The sequence below is a fragment of the Dermacentor albipictus genome, chromosome 7, assembly GCF_038994185.2.
Source record: "Dermacentor albipictus isolate Rhodes 1998 colony chromosome 7, USDA_Dalb.pri_finalv2, whole genome shotgun sequence".
Taxonomy (NCBI): Eukaryota; Metazoa; Arthropoda; class Arachnida; order Ixodida; family Ixodidae; genus Dermacentor; species Dermacentor albipictus.
Window position 1 is genome coordinate 71,944,701 of NC_091827.1, and position 23,764 is coordinate 71,968,464.

At 49.4% G+C, this 23,764-nt stretch overlaps 1 long non-coding RNA gene across 1 annotated transcript in view; it reads left to right on the top strand.

Annotated features, from left to right (window-relative positions):
• The first annotated feature begins 4,397 nt into the window (after positions 1–4,397).
• LOC135916067 (uncharacterized) overlaps positions 4,398–23,764 on the top strand; it is a 42,327-nt gene continuing 22,960 nt past the window's right edge. Inside the window, exons 1-2 of the long non-coding RNA XR_011507176.1 lie at positions 4,398–4,547; positions 22,488–22,589. This is a non-coding gene — a long non-coding RNA (uncharacterized lncRNA). The remainder of the gene's footprint in view (positions 4,548–22,487; positions 22,590–23,764) is intronic.

Sequence of the window (23,764 nt, forward strand, 5' to 3'; positions counted from 1 at the left end):
TGTTGTTGCCTGGGCGCTTCGGGCGCCATCTTCTAGTGTCAGCTGGGGGCTTCAGCTTTCGCGTTGCATAGACAACAGTCGTGTTTGTCTCTGCCTCACAAGAATATTTATACATATGGCACCGTCCCAAACGGAATCGTTAGAAAGAAGGGAAACTACTTGGTTTTACTCTGTTGTAGGATCAATAATTGTTCTAAGCAAAGGTCTTTACTCATGAAAGGTCTGGGTCAATTTATACACTTCCAAGGCATGTTCCGGATTGTGTAGAACTTCTTGGAATACGAAACGGTGCAGATAACGTTGCTACTGCGGTCGCAACAAATTATTTCGATTCTGGATAAAAATGAGCAAAATGCACGTGATTGCAAAAGCAAGATCACTGAGCGCTGATAGAGTAGTGTCATCTATCTGTCAGACAACAAAGATTGCCACACTACTCCTTTTCAGCACTGACCAAAGGGCTGCCACCTGTGTTGTGAAAATAAAAGTTTAGGGTCTTAGGTGCCAAACCACTGTTTGATTACGAGAAACTCCGTAGTGAGGCACTCCGTTTTATTTGTGACCACTTGACGTGCTTTAGCGTATACATCCAGAGGGCGGTACACGGGCGTTCTTGCGTTTCACCAACGTGGAAATGCAGCCGCCGTTGCCAGGATTTGATCCCGGACCTTCGGAATCATTAACACAATGACAAAACCAGTATTCTTCTATGGCAAGTACCTGCGTTGTAGAAAACCGAGACTGAATCAAAGCAGTTTACAATTCGCTGGAAAGGTACTGGCATCTATGTAGCTAAACGAAAAAAAAATGCGAATTAGTCGTGCGTTTCAAGCGCAGGTAGTACTGTCATCTATATGGTGGACCGAACACTAAGTGCACTTTCTGAGTTTGCCCAAGCTACTCTGAAATGGCATTATTTCCCTTCCCGAGATATCTCGACCAATGCTAAATTGTGTGCCATGATGTTGACGAGCTGTGCTCGTCCAAAATATTTACGTGGCTAGTATGGTTTTTCATTATTCGTCGGCTTTCAGTTCCTTCGACAACTGTCTGGTAATGGTGTTCGACAGTGTGGTAAACTCTGAGCGATATGGTTGTTACCTAGGCGTAGTGCAAAAGTATAGTTTTGCGTGAGGTAGACCTCTATGTTTGTAGTCCGAAATAGGCGTTTTTTTATTTGTATTTTATTAATTTAATTTATATATTTTGATTTGAACCTTAAGAATAGCGAAACGGGACATTACATGAGGGATGGGCGCACGCATTCTTTAAGGCGTTTAATGTTTTCATATATCATTATTTGTCATGACTTGCTCGGAAACCATTAACGTTATGTACGAATTTAGATGTTATATCGTTCAACTTTTCCTTACTGTGTGTCCAGTTCACATGGACATGTGATGGTGAAAAAGCGGAAACGTGAGATAAATAAGTCCACCGCTTATCGCTTCATAATCACCATTGTAGTGCAGGTGCTTTTCTCACACCTGCACTACCCCCTTTCTCACACATTTCGCGCATTGGTGATGGAAAAGACTAACCGGCAAGAAGTACTTTATGTTCGTTAATTTTGTGAAGATAATAAATGTGTGATAAACTCTTTGGTTTCCTCTAGAGTATTAGAGGCAAGGCATTGGGTACATTCTGCCAAGCCCTTGTCTCTTCAGCGACAAGCTGGGTATCCTTAAGCTTAGCAGATGCGGATAAATTTCCAGCCGTCGGTTAGGTCTGGCGATGAAAACAAATTGCCATTGCGTCATTATATTTGTGGAATTGTGTAATTGAGCTGCAAAAATCGCAGGTATTGTGGCTTGTTCCGAAACAAACACCATTCGATGCTATCGTTGTGTGGGCGTGCTTGGATAATCATCCGTAATATTTGCAGCTGCGGGTTAATATTGATTATTGAGCAAGATAATCGCTCGGCGCTTGAAATCAATGCACAGCCCACTACATGGGCATTGTACTCATGAACGCATTGAGCACAATGAACGCAATGTACCGCAATGACCGTGTATCTAGCGCGGCCTTCGCAGCACGCACGGAAATTCAGTCAGTTCAATATAAATTCACTATCGCTGATGTCTCCGGTGAGCCACGCCTCGGAAAGTGTAAGCAGACGACTTTCAGAGGATAATAAAATGCTAGATTTGAGTTCACGCTCGGAAAGAAAACTGCGGATTTTAGTGTGAACTATAGAAAATAAAGAAGTATTCCGACATGCAGCTGATGACCGGTTCTATTTTTCGCTGGCGCTTGAATCGCCACGATAATTTTCGTTGCAATTGGTTTTGTAAGTGCCGGGTGCGACTTCAGAAGTAGTTATCGCGCTTCCGCCTTGGGGAGGAGACGGCCAAGTGCAATCAAATGTTTGTGTGCAAAGTGAGGGACCTTCCCCAAGCAGTATATGCACGAGTGTCCTACCCCCTCTCCCTCTTCAGATGTTAAGGAAGGAAGACACGCCCCATTGCCTAACCACGGGGCCTCTCCTTTTTTGTCGTGGACGAAGCGCCAGCCGGAAAAGTGGTGGCGCAGGCGGACCTCAATTGTCTGCGCTCAAAGCTATTGACCGTGTGGTTAGAAAGTGGTGCGCAGGCGGCTTCAAAAAGCGGAATCTGTTAAACTAACTTTCGTTGTATACTTTGGTAGCCTTCTCATGGTCCCTTTCTACTTGCTGCGTGAGGTTCGTATATGAATGTGTCTCGCAGCAGTCTTTTGAAACTTTTGCTTTGGACGAGCTCCAGCTAGTCAACGGCACTAATGTCATCTTCTAGTCGATTTCAACGAACACAGCACGTCCAGTTTGTTTTTCTTCGAGTACATAGGCAACTGCAGTGCCGGAGATGACATATGCACTTATTTCCTTTTTCTGCACTTTGCTGCGTAATTGTGGGCATCCGTTTAGTATCACAAAGGTCGCGTTCAGTCTGTATTCGCGTTCTAAACTTAGATACCAGCCATTTTTTCAGTGCTGGGAAAGTTCGTCTATTGCTGCCTTTATTTTCTGTTGTATAAATGACGGCACGTTGCCAGCGCTCAAACACCACGTTTTTGGCGTCGTGCGCTTCTGTGCGTTTGGACAAACACGTAACGACGGTGTCAGCCGCTGACTGCTCGCAGGTAAGTCGCGCGTGCGACTTCATCATCGAGAGTTAGGATCAAACATTTTCATATTTCTTTTGTCACGAAAGTGTGCTGTGTAGAACCGCACCAAAGAACTCTCCACTATTGTACGTACGTCACGCAATCATAAAATGGAAATAAGCAGGATGGCGATAATTGGTTGGTTGAATGATGAGGATAATAAGAACACAAAAATAAGAAAAATCTTTGGTTTATAAAGGAACTGTGCTGTTCTATATGTGAATTCGTTGCAATGGCAATATATTTATTTTAACTGAGCATTTTGTCGATGATATATGCCCGGTAACCTTAACACCAAGGCGGCTGCTAAAAGAGATAGTCTTCAAAAAGGTATTTGCAGTTATTTTTTGCCCTTTCCTGCCTACGTAATGGCTAAGAAAGGAGGCAAAACACACTTAAAAATGTTTTCTTTATTTAGGTAATTGTCTTCATGATGTACGTTAGTTCCAATGAGGATGCTTAGCTATTATTTATATTATCGTTGAGCAATATTGTGCGCAATACTGCCAGCTCCGTTGACATTGAGAAGGTTAAGGATGTTGCCAGGGTGTGGAGCGGTCTTGCTTTTAAGAAATCGAAGTTCCTGGAAAGTGGTACCGCTACCCGTTTTTTGGCACCTCGGTGTCTCAATTCTTGACATGTGTATGGGCAAGTGCGAGGTGTTGTCTCAGTAATAACGAAGCACTCCTCACCAAATACGAACTGACTATCTCGTCAGATAAATCTACGACGCCTGATAGCCTCTGAGGCACTGTTTACACTGGGCAGCTCAACAGGCCTAACGTGCTTGCTATCGCTGTCATTGCTTCGCTCTTGGAGTGAGGCCGTAATAATTAAACAACTGCCTATGTATGGACTTGTATTTCAGAAATGTGTGACGCAGCGGAGATTGGTTCTTAAAATACACGTTTCACTTTTGTAGTAGGACCAAGTTCTTCGAAGCAGGACTCAATTATTTGGTGCGCAGTGGATCGCGAAAATCAAAACTTCAGAACAATAATAATGCGTGCTTATAAAGGCACAAAAAGTAACTCAGTACAGAGGTATAAAAGAACATTATTGCAGAGGCACTGCTTAATTTCACGCGAATTCATATTTCCTGGTTTTCATATTGTTTATATTTTAAGACTAAAACGCTGTATTCGTGTTCACGTAGGGGTCTTTGAAATAACAGGATCTCACATTTCGCACTTGCTTTTCTCAGAAAAGAGCTGTATACGATGAGGCGGTTTAGTAATAAAGCATCCTATTGTAGTCATGATGCTTGTCCGTGTTCCTCCTAAACTTGTTGGGGAAAAGAGTGCATTTGTTGATGTAGGCGAAAGTGCAAACTTGTGTGAAAGCTAGAACAACCGTAGAAGATATGCTTTCACACGCAGTCATGTGTGCGATCTTGATGACATGTAAGTTACAGAATTTACCTCTTGTTAAATCCCGAACATCTTATCTTTTATTTAAATTTATATCGGGCAAATGTATGAATCTTAAGACGCAAATGCAGGAGCTTAGATTTATTGTGTAGCCCAGAATAGTTAAAATATTCCCCCTGCCACGCTGGTGATCCTCTAACAAAGGTTATGATTTTACGTACGCTTTTAACGTGTACAGAAAGAGTAATTAGAGCCGCAAGCTATCACGTTATGGCGGTTGGTACAATAAACTTCAATTATTGCCCGCCTCAATATTTCACAGGGGAAACTCGCTCATTTGCGTTTTAAGCGTCAAAAACGCGCTCTTTCCCACAAGACCCCCAGCAGGGAGGAAGCAACACATTTAAAAAACACAAGCGGACACGTATCCGCGTTAACTAAAATTACGCACCATTCACCTCGCACACCTTCAATCTAGGTGCATGTGGTTTGGAGAAAGGCCCTAGCTGTTGTGATGGAAGCTAGCGCCACCACTGGTGGACCAGATGTACTCCCAGGGGGCGCACCGAACGCAGCGGCCACTCGGACATCAGAGGCACAAGAGATGCCGCCATGTTGGCTGTCTGTACATTTAGACAATAAACGCTGTTATTCTCATCATGACAACTGGCGACGAGGATTAATCAAGTTTGGAGCCGGGCGGTGAGAGGCGACCAGTCGCGATGGCAAAGTTGGAGCCATTTACAGGGGAAGGACACGAATGGGAGGAGTACGTGGAAGTGCTGGAGCAGCACTTCATCGCCAACAGCATCGCGGTTGACAAGCAGCGTGCGGTGTTTTTGAGTTCGTGTGGAAGATCGACGTACTCGTTGCTGCGACTTTTACTGGCACCTCGACGACCAAGTGATGTCCCGCTCACGGAAAGTCTGCAGTTGCTGACCAATCATTACGCACCGAAGCCGTCGGCGATAGTACAGCGGTATCATTTTCATTGCCGGACACAAAGGGATGGCGAAGCAGTCAAGGACTTCGTTGCGGAGCTGCGTAAGTTGGCGGACCCTTGTGCGTTCGGCGGGGAATTAGAAAACCACCTGAGGGACCGAATCGTGCATGGTATTCGGGACGAGGCAATGAGACGGCGCCTGCTTGAAGAGTCTGAGCTAACACTGGACCGCGCTGTCAAGATCATTACCAGCATGGAAGCCGCCGTTTCTGGCGCCAAAATAATGACCGGCCAGGCGGATGGGGTGGCCATAAACCGAGTGTCGAGGACTGGCGAGGTTGTTGGTGATTGTTATCGCTGCGGCGGGCGGCACCACGAGCGGTCGTGCAGGTTCAGGAATCTGCGGTGTTTTTCTTGTCAGAAGAGGGGCCATGCAGCAAAGAAATGCACAAGTAGACAAGAACCGGGAACAAGTCTGCAAGGCACGGAACATAAAGATGGACGGCAGGGAGTCGGACTGGCCAGATCTCAACCTAGGCGTGCGGTGATGGTCGTGGACCCGGTAGACGCAGCATCCGACGACGGAACCGGAGAGACAGACGTTGGCAATTTGTGGTCTCTAGAGGGTGGTTCGACGAATGCCGCTGCTCCACAGTCTGACGTTGTGAATGTTCTGGAACCAAAGGTGCCCCCTATTTGCGCCACGGTACTTGTGGAATGTCAGTCGCTACGCACGGAAGTTGATACGGGGGCCGTCTACTCGGTGATTGGTGAGGCGGAGTTCACGAGACTGTTTCCGGGGATGGCGCTGGAAAATTCCGACCTCAAGCTGAGAGGCTACTTCGGACATCAATCAGCGGTCGTGGGGAAGGCGACAGTGATTGCCAAATTCGGAGGAAAGCACGCTCGACTGCCGTTGTTCGTCGTCAAAGGCGGCTCGCGGGCCTTGCTGGGGAGGAACTGGGCAAAAGCTTTTGGTATGCCGCTCGACAGTCTGCTGAATGTGCACGCAGTCAATGACGTGAAGGACCTGGTAAGCCGATTCCCTGAAGTGTTTTCAGAAGGCCTCGCTAACTTTGCCGGAGTGAAGGCCAAGATAAGAGTGCCAGAGGACGCAACACCACGTTTTTTCAGGCCGAGACCAGTACCATTTGCTCTGCAGGACATGGTGGCGCAGGAACTACAACGGTTGCAGCGAGAAGGTATCATCAGGCCAGTGCGCACTGCGGAATGGGCAGCGCCGTTGGTTCCAGTTCTGAAGAAGGACGGGAAAATCAGATTGTGCGGAGACTTCAAAGTCACGGTAAACCGGGCAGCAGATATCGAGACGTACCCAGTACCACGGGTCGAAGAAATCTGGGCACAGCTTGCGGGAGGCGTGACGTTCTCGAAGTTGGACCTTCGGGATGCATACCAGCAAGTGGAGTTGGATGAGGAGTCTAAGAAATTGGTGACTATCAACACACAGCAGGGACTATTTCAGTACAACCGATTGCCATTCGGAGTGGCATCGGCACCTGCAATTTTCCAGCGCGAAATGGAGAGCCTGCTTCGCGGTTGCCGCCAGACTGTCGTGTATTTCGACGATATACTTGTGTCTTGGGTCTCCGAAGAGGACCATCGTAACAATCTGGAGGAAGTGCTGCGACGACTGAGTGGCGCAGGGTTAAGGTTGAAGCTCCAGAAATGCGTGTTCGAGGCAACAAGCGCGGAGTACCTGGGATATGTCATCGACAAGCATGGTCTGCACCCAGCACCTGAGAAGGTTGAGGCCATTGTACGAGCACCAGCCCCATCTGACACACGGGAGTTGCAGAGTTACCTCGGGCTCCTCAATTTTTACCGACGATTTCTGCCGAACTTGTCAGCGGTGCTCCACCCATTGCACGTCTTGCTCAAGAAAGGCACGTCATGGCACTGGGGGGCCAAACAGTAAGCAGCGTTTGCTCAAAGTAAGCAGTTACTGACATCTGCAGAGGTGTTAGTTTATTATGACCCTAAGTTACCCCTATTACTGTGTTGTGATGCATCGCCTTATGGCATTGGAGTTGTGCTGGCACATCGGCTGCAGACCGGAGAGGCGAAGCCTGTAGCGTTCGCATCAAGACGACTAACGTCAGCTGAAAAGAACTACAGTCAGTTAGATAAGGAGGCGCTGGCAGTGGTGTTCGGTGTGCTAAAGTTTCACCAGTTTGTGTGGGGAAGGACATTTGAAATTTTCACGGACCACAAACCGTTACTGGGACTTTTCAGCCATGAGAGCCGCATACCCCTTCAGAGTTCACCAAGGGTGCTGAGGTGGGCTCTGACACTGAGCGGCTACAACTGCCGATTATGCTACAGACCAGGAGCAAGCTTGGGAAATGCAGACGCTTTGAGTAGGCTACCGCTTGCTAGGGCACCGCCGGAGGATTCTAGGATTCAGGATGTGTTCATGTTGGAAGGTGTATACCCAGGTGTCCTCTCAGCAGCTGTGGTGGAGTCGGCAACCGATCAGGACCCAGTGTTAGCTCCCTTGCGTGCGGCGTTGTGGTCTGGAGAACACTTGCCACCAGGGCAAGAGTGGCGGCCTTTTGCAAACCGAATGGAGGAATTTTCGGTAATGGAGGACTGTGTGCTACAAGGGAGCCGAGTGGTTGTTCCAGTATCACTAAGGGCGGCAGTGTTGGACCTTTTGCATGAGAGTCATCCTGGAGTGGAAAAAATGAAGTTGGTGGCCCGTAGTCATGTGTGGTGGCCAGGCATTGATGAGGACATCGCTATGAAGGTGGGCAGGTGCACCGTCTGCCAGGTACATCGGAAAGCTCCCAGGGCAATGCAGCAGGCGCCATGGCCATTCCCAGAGCGAGCGTGGTCTCGTCTACATGTTGATTTTGGTGGGCCGTTTCAAGGTGTGTACTTCTTAGTACTCGTGGATGCATACTCTAAATGGGTGGAAGTGGTCAGAGTGGCATCACCGTCGGCAGAGGCAACCATTGCATGCCTCCGCACCATCTTTGCTAGCCATGGATTACCGGATGTCGTCGTGAGCGACAATGGACCGGCCTTCACAAGTGCAACCTACAAGTCGTTCTTGGCTCGCAATGGGGTGCGTCGTATTTTGATCCCACCATACCATCCCTCATCCAATGGGGCCGCTGAAAGGGTCGTACAAACTGTAAAGGACAAGCTCAAGAAGACGCGGCCTGGGGATTTTGAATGTCGAATTGCTAGAATTCTGTTAGCATACAGAAGCACACCCCATGCCCTCACCGGTCGTTCCCCGGCTGAACTATTGATGGGTCGACGCCTGAAGACAGCGTTAGATTTGCTGAAACCAGACTTGCGCAGCAAGGTGCAATTCCGACAATTGCAGCAGAAGGTGCACAGTGATTTTGCTGCTAGGAGGGAACCAGCTTCCCATGTTGGTGACACTGTCTGGGCGAGGAACTTCAGGTCCGGCGCCAGGTGGGTGCCTGCAGTCGTCGGAGCAGCCACCAGTTCTTCATCAACTGAAGTGCAGCTGGCAGATGGCACAGTGTGGAACCGACATGCAGACCACCTGCGGCGCCGCATCGGTGGCACAGACGACAGGCCTATACCTGGAAGAGGCAGCGGCGACGAGCATCAGACCCAAGCGCTCATGCAGCCATTATTGGACGACAAAGAAGCAACGACGCCAGTGCGTTCCGCCACTCTGGGGATATGACGCGCAAACAAGTGTGCTACCTTGGCCGGCAGAACCAAGTGACCAAGCAAGTACCAGTCCTTCTGGCGCCCCAACTATTCCCCAGACACCGGTGATTCGGCGGTCGATCAGAGTGCGCCAACCCTTGCAACGGTATTCACCGTAGCTCGAACTTGGAGCGGAAGGGGTGTTGTGATGGAAGCTAGCGCCACCACTGGTGGACCAGATGTACTCCCAGGGGGCGCACCGAACGCAGCGGCCACTCGGACATCAGAGGCACAAGAGATGCCGCCATGTTGGCTGTCTGTACATTTAGACAATAAACGCTGTTATTCTCATCATGACACTAGCTTTACCACGTATCATAGCGGTGCGCGCAGAGACCCGTAAATTCTAATGCGTATTTAGTTACTTTTATCATAAGATGAGCACAGTTTAAGTCGTGCGCGACATAGCTGGACAGCTCGAAGACGTGAATGAAGATGGTATTCCTGGGTTCAGTTCGGCGCGGAATCACAGCCAGTGAAGACCTGGGTAGAGGGCCCCAAACTTAGTCTTTAAGACCGCTTCATCCTTTCTCTTCAAATAATTTAATATACTGTATGAAACCGTTTTATTCGAGCAGAACTCCTGCTGCTACAACGAGGATCCAGCTGTGAAGCTGATGATGATATATACAGATAAAGAAGACATACAATGGATGGTGATATGCGCAGATGATAACGTTGAAAGTCAGGCGTCTGCTGCGCTTCCAATATATTGTCGCAGTGCAACGCGGACTGTAGACAGGGAGAAGTTTAAGAGCCGTAGGACAACTTGTTCAAGTACAAAAAGGCCAGAGACACGTCTTCTTCGTCCTCGCCGAATCCCGCTGACCCACTAGACGAAATCCGTTAATGTCCCTATCTTCGTTGTCGTCTGCATAGAAGAATAGACGCACGCGTCATTTGTCCCTCCCTAAGAGAGCATCGTCCCGATGCTAGACCAGAAGTGTCACTTGCGCAATCAAGGGTCTCTCGCATAGTTATTCGCTCACATACGGCTTCACGCGGACAACGTGCACAAGTTCAGGATGGTGCGTGCGGCGCCACGTACAATTGGGATTATCGGGTTCGATATCGTAAGTGACGTCATTGAGTCGGCGCAATACTCGATATGGTCCGAAGTATCGCCTTAACAGCCTCTCGGAGAGGCCTCGTTTTGGTATGGGTGTCCAAACCCACACTCTGTCACCGACGTCATAGGTTACTATTCGACGGTGAAGGTCATAGCGCCCTGCGTCGTAGTCTTCCTGCTGACAGATCCGCAAGTACGCGAGTTGTCGCGCCTCTTCTGTGCGTTGCGTAAATACAGCGGCGTCCGTATCAGTGTCGTCATAGTCACGTGGAAGCATAGCATCCAACATCGTCTGTACATCCCGGCCATGAAAAAGGGTGAACGTAGTCATGCGCGTCATCTCTTGTTTCACCGTGTTATATGCAAATGTGATATACGGTTGGATGTCGTCCCAATTTTTATGTTCAACACCCACGTACATGGAGAGCATGTCTTCATTTGTTTTGTTTAGGCGTTCTGCTAATCCGTTCGTTTGTGGGTGGTAGGCGGTAGATTTTCGATGCGCCGTTCCACTTAGCAGCGACACGTGATCTAAAAGCGCAGCAGTCAATGCGGTTCCTCGGTCTGTTATTACGACGGTTGGTGCGCCGTGTCGCAACGCAATGTGCTCAATAAAAAGCGCACCACCTCTTCCGCTGTGTTTCTCTGGATTGCCTTTGCTTCAGCGTAACGTGTGAGAAAGTCGGTTGCTACGATAACAAAGCGATTCCCGGCAGTAGAAGTAGGACGTGGACCCAATATATCCATTCTTATTTGGTCAAATGGTCTTCGAGGAACCTGGACGGGTTGCAGGAGGCCGGCTGGTTTCGACGGAGGCGACTTGCACCTTGGCAGTCGAGGCAAGTGCGGACGTGATGACGTGAAGTCTCGGCCAGTAGTACCTCTACTTCACTCTGGCCAACGTTCTCGTGTAGCCTAAGTGACCAGAAGTCACATCGCTGTTACAGGCTTGAAATACTTCCGTACGAAGAGCTGCAGTAATGACAAGCAGATAGGGGGACCCGGTCGAAGAAAAGTTTCTGTTGTAGAGGACTTCGGGCCGCAAACCAAACGACAGCAGGCCTCTTGCGAAAACTCTAGGCGGTTTCGCAGATCTTCCCTCTGAGTAATTGATGAGCTCAAGCAACCAAGGGTCGTCCCGTTGTTCTTGGGCGATGGTGGATGTGTACAGGACACAAAGAAATACCGAGTCTTCTTCGGGTGGAGCAGACAACTCTATCGCCGATCGAGACAGGCAGTCAGCATCCGTGTGTCGTTTCCCCGACTTGTACTTGATAGTCACGTCAAACTATTGCAGCCGTAGGCTCCAACGCGCCAGTCGTCCCGAAGGGTCTTTAAGGTTTGTAAACCAACACAGTGAATGGTGGTCGCTGATAACTGTGAAGTGGCGGCCATACTAATATGGGCGAAATTTCATAACAGCCCATACTAAGGCGAGGCATTCCTTCTCAGTAGTGGAGTAATTGGCCTCTGTGCGTGAGAGTGTTCTGCTTGCATAGGCAAGTACTCTTTCTGTGCCCTCCTGCCACTGCACAAGAAGAGCTCCCAAGCCAACATTGCTGGCATCAGTGTGGAGCAATGTACGAGCGGTCTCATCAAAGGGAGCAAGCACTGGAGGTGTCTGGAGACGTTCCCGCAAGTCAGTGAATGCACCTTGCTCTTCGTCGCCCCACACAAAAGCAACGTCGTCTCTCGTCAGGCGAGTTAACGGCGACGCAATGTGAGCATTGTCTGCAATAAACCGGCGGTAATAGGCACAGAGGCCCAGAAAGCGCCTGACAGCCTTTTTATCGGTTGGTACTGGAAACTGTGCTACGGCTGCAATTTTCTCAGGATCTCGGCGAACACCTGCATGGCTGATGACGTGACCGAGAAACTGTAGTTCCCCGAAGCCAAAGTGGCACTTCTCCGGCTTCAAGGTGAGGCCGGCGGACAGGATGGACTGCAGAACCGGTTCAAGCCGTTGGAGGTGTTCTTCAAAAGTTGCGGAGAGCACGATGACGTCGTCCAGCTACAACAAGCAGGTTTTCCACTTCAGACCCGAAAACACAGTGTCCATGAGGCGTTGGAATCTAGCAGGGGCAGAGCACAAGCTGAAAGGCAAGACATTAAATTCGTATAGGCCGTCTGGCGTCACAAAAGCAGTATTTTCAACGTCTCTCGGATCTACCTCGATTTGCCAATATCCGCTTTTTAAGTCCATTGAAGAGAAGTAACGCACGTGACGAAGCCTGTCGAGTGAACCAACTATACGGGCAAGCGGGTACACGTCTTTCTTTGTCACTTGATTTATTTTTTGGTAGTGCATGCAGAAACGCATCCTGCCGTCATTTTTCTTAAATAGAACTAGAAGAGATGCCAGGGACTCGTTGATGGCTGAATCACGTCGTCTTCCAGCATTTTTGTCACTTGTTGTATGGCTTCACGTTCTCTGGGAGCAACACGATAAAGATTTGGTAAATTGGTCTTGCCGTATCCTCTGTAATTATCGGATGCTTCGTTAGAGGCGTCCGTCCAACGCTGGACATCGACGCAAAGCAGTCATTGAACTTCGACAATAGCGTGAGAAGCCGCTCTCGTTCGTGCTGCGATAAAGCAGTACTGACGTAGAGTGCAGAAGCTGGGTTTTGCGTAGGTGCTTCTTCGAGTAGCGAACAGCAGCCTCGAACATCCGCAACACCATAAAAATAAGCCACAGCCATGCCCTTTGGAAGGTACCGTCGCTCTGTGCTAAAATTGGTTAGTAACAAGTTAGTGTGCCCGTCGGTGACATTTACGATTCCTCCTGCGACCGAGATACCGTGACCAAGCAACAGCGTGGTTATTTGATCGGCAAATCCCTCGCAATGAAACGGTGTGTCACTTGCTACCGTAACAAGGGTGCATGATCGAGGTGCGATGACGACGCCGTCTTCTGCTAGACGAAAGGAGTTGCGTTGCGGTGATAAGCAATGGGCTAAACCAGGGCTCTTATAAAACGTCACCATGTGGTCCGGAATGTTAATTCCGGCGCCGTATTCTTTAAGGAAATCCACTCCAATAATCAAATCCTTACAGCTCACGGAAAGAACGATGAAAGTGGCCACGAAAGAAGAATCCCGGATGCTAATTCTAGCAGTACATCTTCCAATAGGCACCAATAATTACCCGCCTGCCGTTTTTATGTGGGGTCCCGTCCATGGCGTCTTTACTTTCTTCAGACGGAGGACGAGTTCCCGAGTCAGTATAGAGAAGTCGGCACCAGTGACGTCTAACGCTGTCACCGGCTGTCAATCCACCAAAACATCAATGTTGGCGCTCACAATTTCTTTGGTGTCGAGGATTGTCGGCTTCACGTCGCTCTGCGGTGAGAGTGTCGGGGGCTTTTTATTGTCTTGCGGTGGGCCTGCAACCTTACCCCCAGAGGCCGCCTCCTTCAGTTCCCCCGGCTTGGGTTGGGCGACCTTCGTCCTCGGAGGTCAGCAAAAGTACGTCCAATAGGGGAAGGCATCTGACGTGGAGGGGTTGGAGAGCGCGACCGATGGCAGAAATCGTACTGAACATGCGGCACAGATTCGTCATTCGGGTGCGCTATTGGAGGTCCCTGAAAAGCGGTTTCGTCACGACGTAGCATGGAGTGGTCAGTTGCACGTCGACCATAGGAGCACGGACGAACAGGTCGAAATGATGTGTCGCGATGCCAGCAATGACTCGAAATGTGGCCGACGGCTCCGCAGGGAAAACAGAATGGGCGCCTATCGACAGTGCGCCATGCGTCGGCTCTCCGAAATTGCGGCTGTCCCGTAGTCTCGTTTTGCGGCGTTGGACAAGGCGCTGTGATCGGCTGCTGGTGGTATGACTGTAGCTGCGTGACGAGTGCGCGCCTCGAAGCCTCCTCTAAGACCAATGAGTGACCAAGGAGTGACTGTCGGAGGCTGGTGGTACGGCAGTGTGGTTGTAACGGGTGGTGGACATCAGACAGCAGCTGCGTAGGTCATGGGACGCTGGTGATCTTGCAAATTGGCTTTCGTTAACACCTGCCTGATTTCGTCACGCACTACTCCGGCGATTGACGCTACGGGTCTATCGACTGTCAGTGTCAAAATCTTTTGAATTTCTTCTGTGACGAGTTCTCTGGTCAATTCTCGCAAGGGGTTCTGATGCTCGCCAATCCGTACGGCGGCATTGATTGTGGTGCTGGTAGACAGTCGATCGTACTTTCTGCATCTATGATGAAGGGCCCGCTCAATAGCCGCAGCCTCTTTGATAAAGTCAGTAACGGTAACTGGTGGATTCCGCACAAGTCCTGCAAACAACTGTTCTTTTACACCTCACATGAGGTAGCGCAACTTTCTTTCGTCAGTCATGTTCGGGTCAGCTCTACGAAGGAGGCAGGCCATGTCCTTGGCGAACATTGTTGCCGACTCATTAGGTTGTCGTACACGTAGCTCCATCATCTGCTGGGCATGGTCGCGTCGGCCGGCACTCGCAAAAGTATCTGTGATTGCCTGACGAAAGTCATTTCATGTCGTTAGACTAGCTTCGCGGTTTTCGTACCACGTACGGCCACTGTCGTCAAGGGCGAAATAGACGTGGGAGAGATTTTGCTGCTCAGTCCGCTGATTATTCTGTGCTACGCGTTCATATTTGTCAAGCCACTCTTCAATCTCTTCGAAGACTGCTCCGCGATAGCGATCGGGAACCAGGGGATGCAGAACGGTTACTTGCTGTGGACTGGAAAACCGGCTGCTTTGGGGTGCTTGCTTTGGGCTGGTTTCGGCCATTGCGAGATATGTGGTGCTCCTAGAGAGAGGTGGTTGAAGAGGGGAGAACTCCGGGGCAAGGCCTAGCAGTGGACGACTAAAGCGATGCACGGGTGTTGAAACTGGTGATAACGCGTCCTGGCTAGAGGCACGACTCCCAGAAGGACTCCCGAGCATGAGGCGCGGTCAGTACCCAACACCTCCACCAGTGTCGCAGTACAACGCGGACTTTAGACAGGGAGACGTTCAAGAGCCGTAGGACAACTTGATCAAATACAAAACAGGCCAGAGACACGTCTTCTTCAGGGTTTAGGTTCTCCTTTCTAGTAAATTCACAGATTTACATAGCTTTGAAGAATATGTTTTAAAATATAATAAACGTAAGGGACATGCGATCAGAAAGCGACTTGCTCGATAGCTATCAATAGTGGTGTTACGGAGGAGACACTTAACAGACCACCGGTCAAAGCGTAGACGAATCGTTGTGTCAAGGCTTTTGGAGCGAATTGGGGTGCATCTGGATCTCTGGTGACTCTGTACATCTACATACGCCATGAATAGACTCTTTTGAAAGTTTCGTAACAGGCTGCAATTTGGCGGAGGTGCATGGTCCCTGCTATTACAACAGCGCACCGCAGCCGTCGAGGTATCAAACTTACCGCAATGCCTCCAGGAGAGGAAACACCATCGGCAACGGCTACGACTGGTTAGACCACACGTGACACACTCATGTGCGTATAACTATAAGTTAACCAAAACGCTTGACCGATAGTCACATCTAATTGCTTTTGATGTTGATGAGATGCGCATTGAAAGGGAGTACCTCGCGTTTATTTTAAGTGATAAGTAATCTACCTACATACACACGAGAAGAAAGGGCGTTATCCGAGTGGCCTGATTTTTGTTACTCATATCATAAAAAGCCAACAAACACTGACACCAAGGACAACACGGGGTAAATTACTTGTGCTGAGTGCATGATAATAAAGAAAGGATAAATTATTGCAAATTTAAGTGGATGAAGAAAAGAACAACATGCCGCAAGCGGGAACCGAACCCACAACCTCCGCATTTCGCGTGCGATGCTCTACCAATTGAGCTACGGCGGGGCCCTTTCCCCATCCACTTTCTTGGGTATTTACATGTCCTAGGAGAACCCTGTGAGGGCTGGCGAGCGTATGCTGGCTGACACTTCACCCAACTCAATAAACCCACGCATGCTACCTGAAGGCATCAATGTTGCCGGATTCGAGAGCTCCAGTTGACCAGTTGCCTTCACCCAAAATGATCACGTTCTCGTGACGCCTGCTGCAGAAAAGGACGTTCCACGTCTGCCGCCAAGGTATGTTAGTGGTGGCGCTCGCTAACACTCCCAGGGTTCGACTAGGACACATAAATACCCAAGAAAGTGAATAAGGAAACGGCGCCGTTGTAGCTCAATTGGTAGAGCATCGCACGCGAAATGCCGAGGTTGTAAGTTCGGTTCTCACCTGCGGCAAGTTGTTTTTTCATGCACTTTAACTTCCAATAATTTATCGTTTCTTTATTCTAATTCATGCAGCAGAAGTAATTTCGCCTATGTTGTTGTTGGTGTCATGGCTTGGTGTTTTTTTATGATACTACCGACATACAAGTAACACACACCCACACAAACGCATATATATATATATATATATATATATATATATATATATATATATATATATATATATATATGTTCATATATAAAGTAGCCATCCTGGCGACTTAGTTTTCTGGAAGGACGGTAGAATTGTGGTACGGCTTGAGACGCTGAACGTGAACGACTTCGCGGTTACGACGTCGCACGTCGGACGGCGGCGTTAGCGGCTCAACCAGGTAATTAACGGTTGATGTTCTCTCGAGAACGCGGTATGGACCGTCGTACCTCGGAAGGAGCTTTGAAGCGAGCCCAGGCGTGCGGTGTGGCACTAACAACCAGACGAGAGCGCCTGGGAGGAAAGTGGGAGTCGAGTTCTGGGCATCGTGAACGGCTTTTTGGCGGTGCTGGTCGGCCGAGGTGAATCGGCGGGCAAGCTGGCGACATTCATCTGCTTGTCTGGCGGCTTCCGAGATCGGCAGGCATTCGGATGGGTCCGGCCGATAGGGCAGAATGGTGTCGATGGTGTGCGAAGGATGACGGCCGTAAAGAAGGTAAAAGGGTGAGAATCCGGTAGTGGCCTGAGTCGCGGTGTTGTAGGCGTAGGTGATAAACGGAAGAACTAGGTCCCAATTAGAGTGATCAGGTGAGACATACATGGCGAGCATGTCACCAAGAGTTCGATTAAAGCGTTCCATTGTACCGTTAGTCTGTGGGTGATAAGCAGTGCATTTACGATGAACGATAGCGCATTCAGCAAGCAGTTGTTCGATGACTTAAGATAAGAAGGCACGGCCTCTATCGCTTAAAAGTTCACGTGGACCTCCATGACGAAGGAGAAATCGGCGAAGTAGGAAATTGGCGACCTCCTGCGCTGTAGCATTTGGTAGAGCAGCAGTCTCCGAATAACGGGTTAAGTGGTCTACCGCAACGATTATCCACCTGTTGCCGGCAGTAGTCAACGGAAGTGGCCCGTAGAGATCTATGCCCACGCGATCAAAGGGTCGGGATGGGCATTGTAAAGGCTGTAGTTCACCGGCGGAGTTGTGCGGTGGCGCTTTCCGGCGTTGGCACTCATGACAAGAGCGGACGAACTTCCGAACGAAATTATACATTCCGCGCCAGTAATAGCGGTGTCGAAGTCTTTCGTAGGTCTTGAAGACTCCCACATGGCCACACTGAGGGTCGACGTGGAACGAGGAGCAGAGCTCTGATCGCAAGATTCGCGGAATGACGAGTAACCAGGTGCGTCCATCTGGGGCATAGTTGCGGCGATATAGTAGCTGTTCGCGAATCGCAAAATGAGGCACTTGGCGCCGAAGCGTGCGTGACGCTGCAACTTTCGACGTATCCGACAGAAGGTCGAGCAGAGATGCAGTCCAGGGATCATTACGCTGTGCAGCAGCGATAGTGTCAACATCCAGAGAGGATAATGTGCACTCGTAGGGGGAGTCTTGACTGGCCTTCGGGAGAAGCGGTGATCGGGATAGCGCGTCAGCGTCGGAGTGCTTTCGCCCGGAACGGTACACCACGCGTATGTCGTATTCTTGGATTCGCAATGCCCAGTTGCCAAGGCGGCCTGATGGATCTTTGAGCGTCGACAGCCAACCTAGTGCGTGGTGGTCGGTCACTACGTCAAAAGATCGGCCGTATAAATATGGGCGAAACTTGCCAAGCGCCCACACAATGGCCAAACACTCCTTTTCGGTAACGCTATAATTGTTCTCCGCCTTGGTTAACGTGCGACTCGCGTATGCGACGACGTATTCTGGGTGTCCAGGTTGACGCTGTGCCAACACAGCGCCAAGGCCTACACCGCTTGCATCGGTATCGATTTCGGTTGGCGCTTGTGGGTCAAAATGGCGAAGAATGTGTGGCATCGTGAGAAGACAGCGCAAGGTTGTCAAGGCGTCGTCACACTCTGGAGACCATGATGAGATATCTCGGGCGCCACCAAGGAGCTGCGTGAGAGGCGATATAATTGACGCAAAGTTGCGAACGAATCGCCGGAAGTAAGAGCAGAGGCCGATAAAACTGCGTAGCTCTTTCATAGTAGCAGGTTTTGGGAACGCAGTAACAGCACGTAGCTTCTCAGGATCCGGGCGAATGCCCTCCTTTGACACGACATGGCCTAAAGTTAAGTTGCAAACCGGCGTTGGTCAAGCAAGTGAGTACGTGCTGGAGGCGGAGCAGGTGGGTTGGGAAATCAGGGGCGAACACTACAACGTCGTCAAGATAGCAAAGACATATTTTCCATTTGAGGCCACGCAGAACATTATTCATCATTCTTTCGAACGTAGCAGGCGCGTTGCAAAGTCCGAAAGGCATGACGGTGAATTCATACAAGCCGTCTAGTGTAACAAAGGCAGTTTTCGGGCGATCGGCCTCTGCCATCGGAACCTGCCAGTAGCCTGACCGCAAATCCAGCGAAGAAAAGAACTCGGCTCCCTGCAGACAGTCCAGAGCATCATCGATGCGTGGTAATGGGTAGACGTCCTTCAGCGTGATCTTGTTCAACCGTCGAAAGTCAACACAGAAGCGGATGGAACCGTCTTTCTTTGTGACGAGGACCACGGGAGAGGCCCATGGGCTTTGGGAAGGTTGAACGACGCCTCGACGGAGCATGTCATCGACCTGGTCTGCAATGACGCGACGTTCCGTAGCGGACACGCGATATGGTCTTTGTCGTAGGGGTGAGTGAGTGCCAGTGTCGATGTAATGCTTGACTGTCGATGCACGGCCAAGGGAGGTTTGCGCAACGTCGAAAGAAAGGCGGAAGTGCTGAAGGATTGCCACAAGTTGAGATCGCTGCGAAGGCGGCAGATCTTCGGCGATGAATGGGCTGAACACACCAGTCGATGTTGAGTCTGGTACGGAGAGGGCACTCAGTTCACGGGCGGCAGTAGAAGACACTTCGTCGAGGACGGAGGCAATTCGTGTGGAATCGACCGACTCGACGTAACCAAGGCATTCGCGGCGGAGCAGTGATAGCGGCGATGAAAGATGATTGTAAATGGGCATCGTGCTCACACCGGCGGCAAGGTCAAGAGCTGCAAAGGGCAAAGGGAGCGCTTTTCGGGTAAAAAAGTGACGAGAGGGCATGAAGAAGACCGTCCCATCGGATATGGCACTACAGAAGACTGGTACGAATGCTGACGAGCACGGGGGGATACAGGTGTCTTCTTTCACGACAACTTTAGCGGCAGGATGAGCATCGACTGAGGCCAGGTCACCAAGGTGGGAAAGTTCAATCTCAGCCCGAGCGCAATTGATGATGGCATTGTGGCGTGAGAGAAAATTCCATCCTTGAATAACGGCGTGGGAGCACGATGAAAGAACTATGAATTCAATCGTGTACAAAACGTCCTGTATGATCACACGGGCAGTACAAGCAGCGGTAGGGCGAATGGGTTGAACACTCGCAGTTCGGAGCGACAATCCAGACAGAGACGTCGTCACGTTGCGAAGCGAACGGGAAAACCTGGCATCCATAACTGAAATAGCGGCACCGGTATCAACTAAGGCGACTGTAGCGACATCTTCGATAAACACATCAATGACATTGGCAGGTAAAGGAGGAGGACTTCGGCATGTCGACACTTGCGCAGTTCTTGCCTCAGGAACTGCGTCGTCTAGTGTCCCTCTTCGTTAGAGACGGGTCGTCGACGCATAGGGGAAAGCGATCGACGACGTGGGGAGGGGGACCGTAGGCGTTCGAAGCGAGGACGGCGATCAGTCGGGGAGCGAGCCGGTGATGGGCGGAAGGGTTCGTAAGGCGCATTTGCATCAGGCGGCACATAGGGCGCTCGGCGATCGTCGTCGAACGCCTGCGATCGGCGGCGGCAGAACCTTGCGACATGACCGGGATACCGACATGCGAAGCATATAGGGCGATTGTCCGGCGTACGCCACGGGTTAGCGACGGCAGCGGTGGTCCGGGGGATGGGAGGGGGAGGGCGGTGCACAGGCTGCGGGAAGCGACGCACGGGCACACTGCGAGGGGCCATTGCAGCAACCGTAGCATAAGTGACTGGTGTAGTCACGACATCCTGCTGGTGAACAGCCGGCAGCGCTTCCGCGACCTCTTCATGGATCACATTACGGATATGAGACGGCAAAGTGCTGGCAGACTCCGGAGTGACGGACACCAGAGATAGCTGTCGTGCGACTTCTTCGCGGACAAAATCCTTGATTTGCGTTATCAAGGAGGCTTGTTCTGGGCCGGTGGTAAGGCTGCAGAGTGATGCCGCATTTGGCGTGGAATGTCGCCTTGTCAGAGTGCGCTGCTTACGCAATTCATCATAGCTCTGGCACAAGCTGATGACGTCGCCAACAGTGCGCGGGTCCTTGGCCAGAAGCATTTGGAACGCGTCATCGTCGATTCCCTTCATGACGTGCTTGATCTTTTCCGCTTCCGTCATGGCAGCGTTCACGCGCCTGCACAAGTCGAGAACGTCCTCTATATAGCTGGTGACTGTCTCACCCGTGTCCTGCGCGCGTGTACGCAAACGCTGCTCGGCTCGTAGTTTCCTGACGGCGGGTCGGTCAAATACTTCTTTAATGGACGTCTTGAGCGCCGACCACGTTCGGATATCCCTTTCATGATTTCGGAACCAGAGACAGGCCACGCCCGCGAGGTAGAATGAGACGGAGGCCAGCTTGTCCCAGTCATTCCATTTGTTGTGAACGCTCACCCGTTCGTAGGACGACAGCCACTCTTCAACGTCGTTGTCGTCGGTTCCGCTGAAGATGGGAGGCTCCCGCTGGCGAACGGCGCCAGCGCAAGGGACGGGTGGCGATGGAAGAGTCTGCTGGTCAGCGTCCGGCATGGCAGAGGGTAGCGTCCGAGAACGGAGTTCGCAGCGACGGCCGGTTCTACGATGCACCGAGCACAGTCCCCGAGCACGAGCTTCTGCTGCGCGCTTGATGCTGCCGATGCTGCTGACTGCGCGCACGTTCGTCATCTTCCTTACAATATATATATATATATATATATATATATATATATATATATATATATATATATATATATATATATATATATATATATATATATATATATATATATATATATATTGGGAAGTAATTTCTATACCATTTAGAAAAGGCTAGTTAACGGAATAGGCATAGGCTCAACGTCATAATCTAAGTAACCCGGGAGTACTCCCCTCTCTTTATATCGCCTAATGATTTTCAGGACGCAAGGATCTTCTAGCGATGCGCTCAAAACTCAATGACAGGTTTTTTATCCAAGACATGATGATAATCGTGCTCATGACTGCATTTACTGCAAGAACCAACAAATCAACCTCGAGTTACGCATACGTAGGTCTGCGTAATCAACATTGCCTCGAAATTATTTCCTAATACAGAAAAGAGAACAGAAGAAGTTTAGAAATAATAAAGAATAATATAGCAAGAACTTGCACGAGGCTAGAATGATGCCCGCTCGTAAAAGTAGCAGACGTTGAGTCATATAAGTGAAAAGACTTTAATTAGTCTGAAACTATATGAACGAGCTTAGTCGCTTTTCGGCGAAGTGCTACATTCCATGTTCAAAACATCTGGACTTGGAGCTTTAATTACTCTTCAAGATGACCAACATATGCGCCAATTTTTATTCAGCGCTATAAAATATTAGGATGTGATCTGAGTGCTCCGTTAATAAGTAAGGTAGTACATAGGCTGGGAATTGTTGTTACTCATAAGAAAAATTTTGGCAAATGTTCGTAACTTGAAAGAGTTATACTTGTGGTTGCGTTGTTTGCTGAAAGAGGAAATAAATGGCGTCTATCGATCCTGAGTTGTCAAATTGCTGCCAGCGGTGCTCTTTCTGACCGCATGTGAAAGTAAATTTGTTTTGAGAATATGTTTTTTTTTATTTCAGGTAACGGAATATTATGCCTGGAGGTCGAAAATAATCGTTCTCAAAAATCTGCCGAGCAACGGAGCTACGTGCCTCCAATACGTGTCCCAAAGCCATCTGACAGTTCGTTAATAATTTCGACATATTACCTTCATTTTGACCAAAGAGACTTAAAATGGCAATGTGGTAAAGAATTTAATGACAGGGCTGGCTCTTCCGAATTGCACATGAACGAAATTTTGCGAGCAGAAAGAACAGACCCTAGCAAAAACATTCAACGTGTTTTCTGAATTGTCCTATATCAAGTACATTTGTGCAGGGAACAAGATATGTGTTGGTTATATATTGCTTTAGGAAGCTTTATACGAAGTCAATGTATGTATTAAGTATAATTGGGCTTGTTTTGGTCTAAAACATACATGGGCGGAAGCATGGCGGTTGTTGACTGTATGAAGCACTAACGGTGAAGTGAGCTTTAACTGCTGAGAAACCGACTCTACGTGGTTGGGAATGGTGTTGATAGTACTGTATATTGGCGCACACCGATTAGAGATAGTGTTGCTAGAATACCTATATTGCTGCACGGCATCATAAAAGCGCGGAACGAATCAGTACATCTGGTGATCGAATGATTCAATATTTCCTCAGAGGGGTAGGTTTCATGTCTGGATTGAGCCAAGTTCAATTGCTGAATAAGTTTACACTTGTTTTTTTTTAGCAAGACCTTTCGCATCGTACACCCAGCGGAATATAGACGCCCTCGATCGAGAGGCTCGTGGATGCGAAAAGGTGATGCGGACGGAAATGAGAGCCAAAAAATGTTCGACTAAAAAGTGGAAAATGAAATTACACACATAAAGCTTCCCTCGCCTATACGAGGGAAATGAGGGCCAAAATGAGCCAAGAATGTGTTTTAAGCATGAAATTCCTTTATCTACCGTTGTCGCCGACCTTCAAGTGAGCTTGAGCCTTAGTCAGAGCCATTATCTGGACGCTCAAACGAGAACATACGGGCGGGTTGCGAGAACAAAACGAGATCATCCGGGCAACCAGTCAAAACATAAGAAAATGCGGTCTCTGGCCCCGGACTATTTCTACAGCACCGTATCGCATACGCTATTTACTGCCCGAATAAGCAACAAAAAAATATTGCTTCGGAGTTTTTCCTATTGTGAAGAATATCACTCAAACTGGAACTTTCAGTATGCTGAAGTAATATTTGTCAAATCCAATAGCGACGTTACAGAGTTACAGAGTTAAACAGAGTAACATGTTCTCCTTTGAACGCTAGCGGCCCA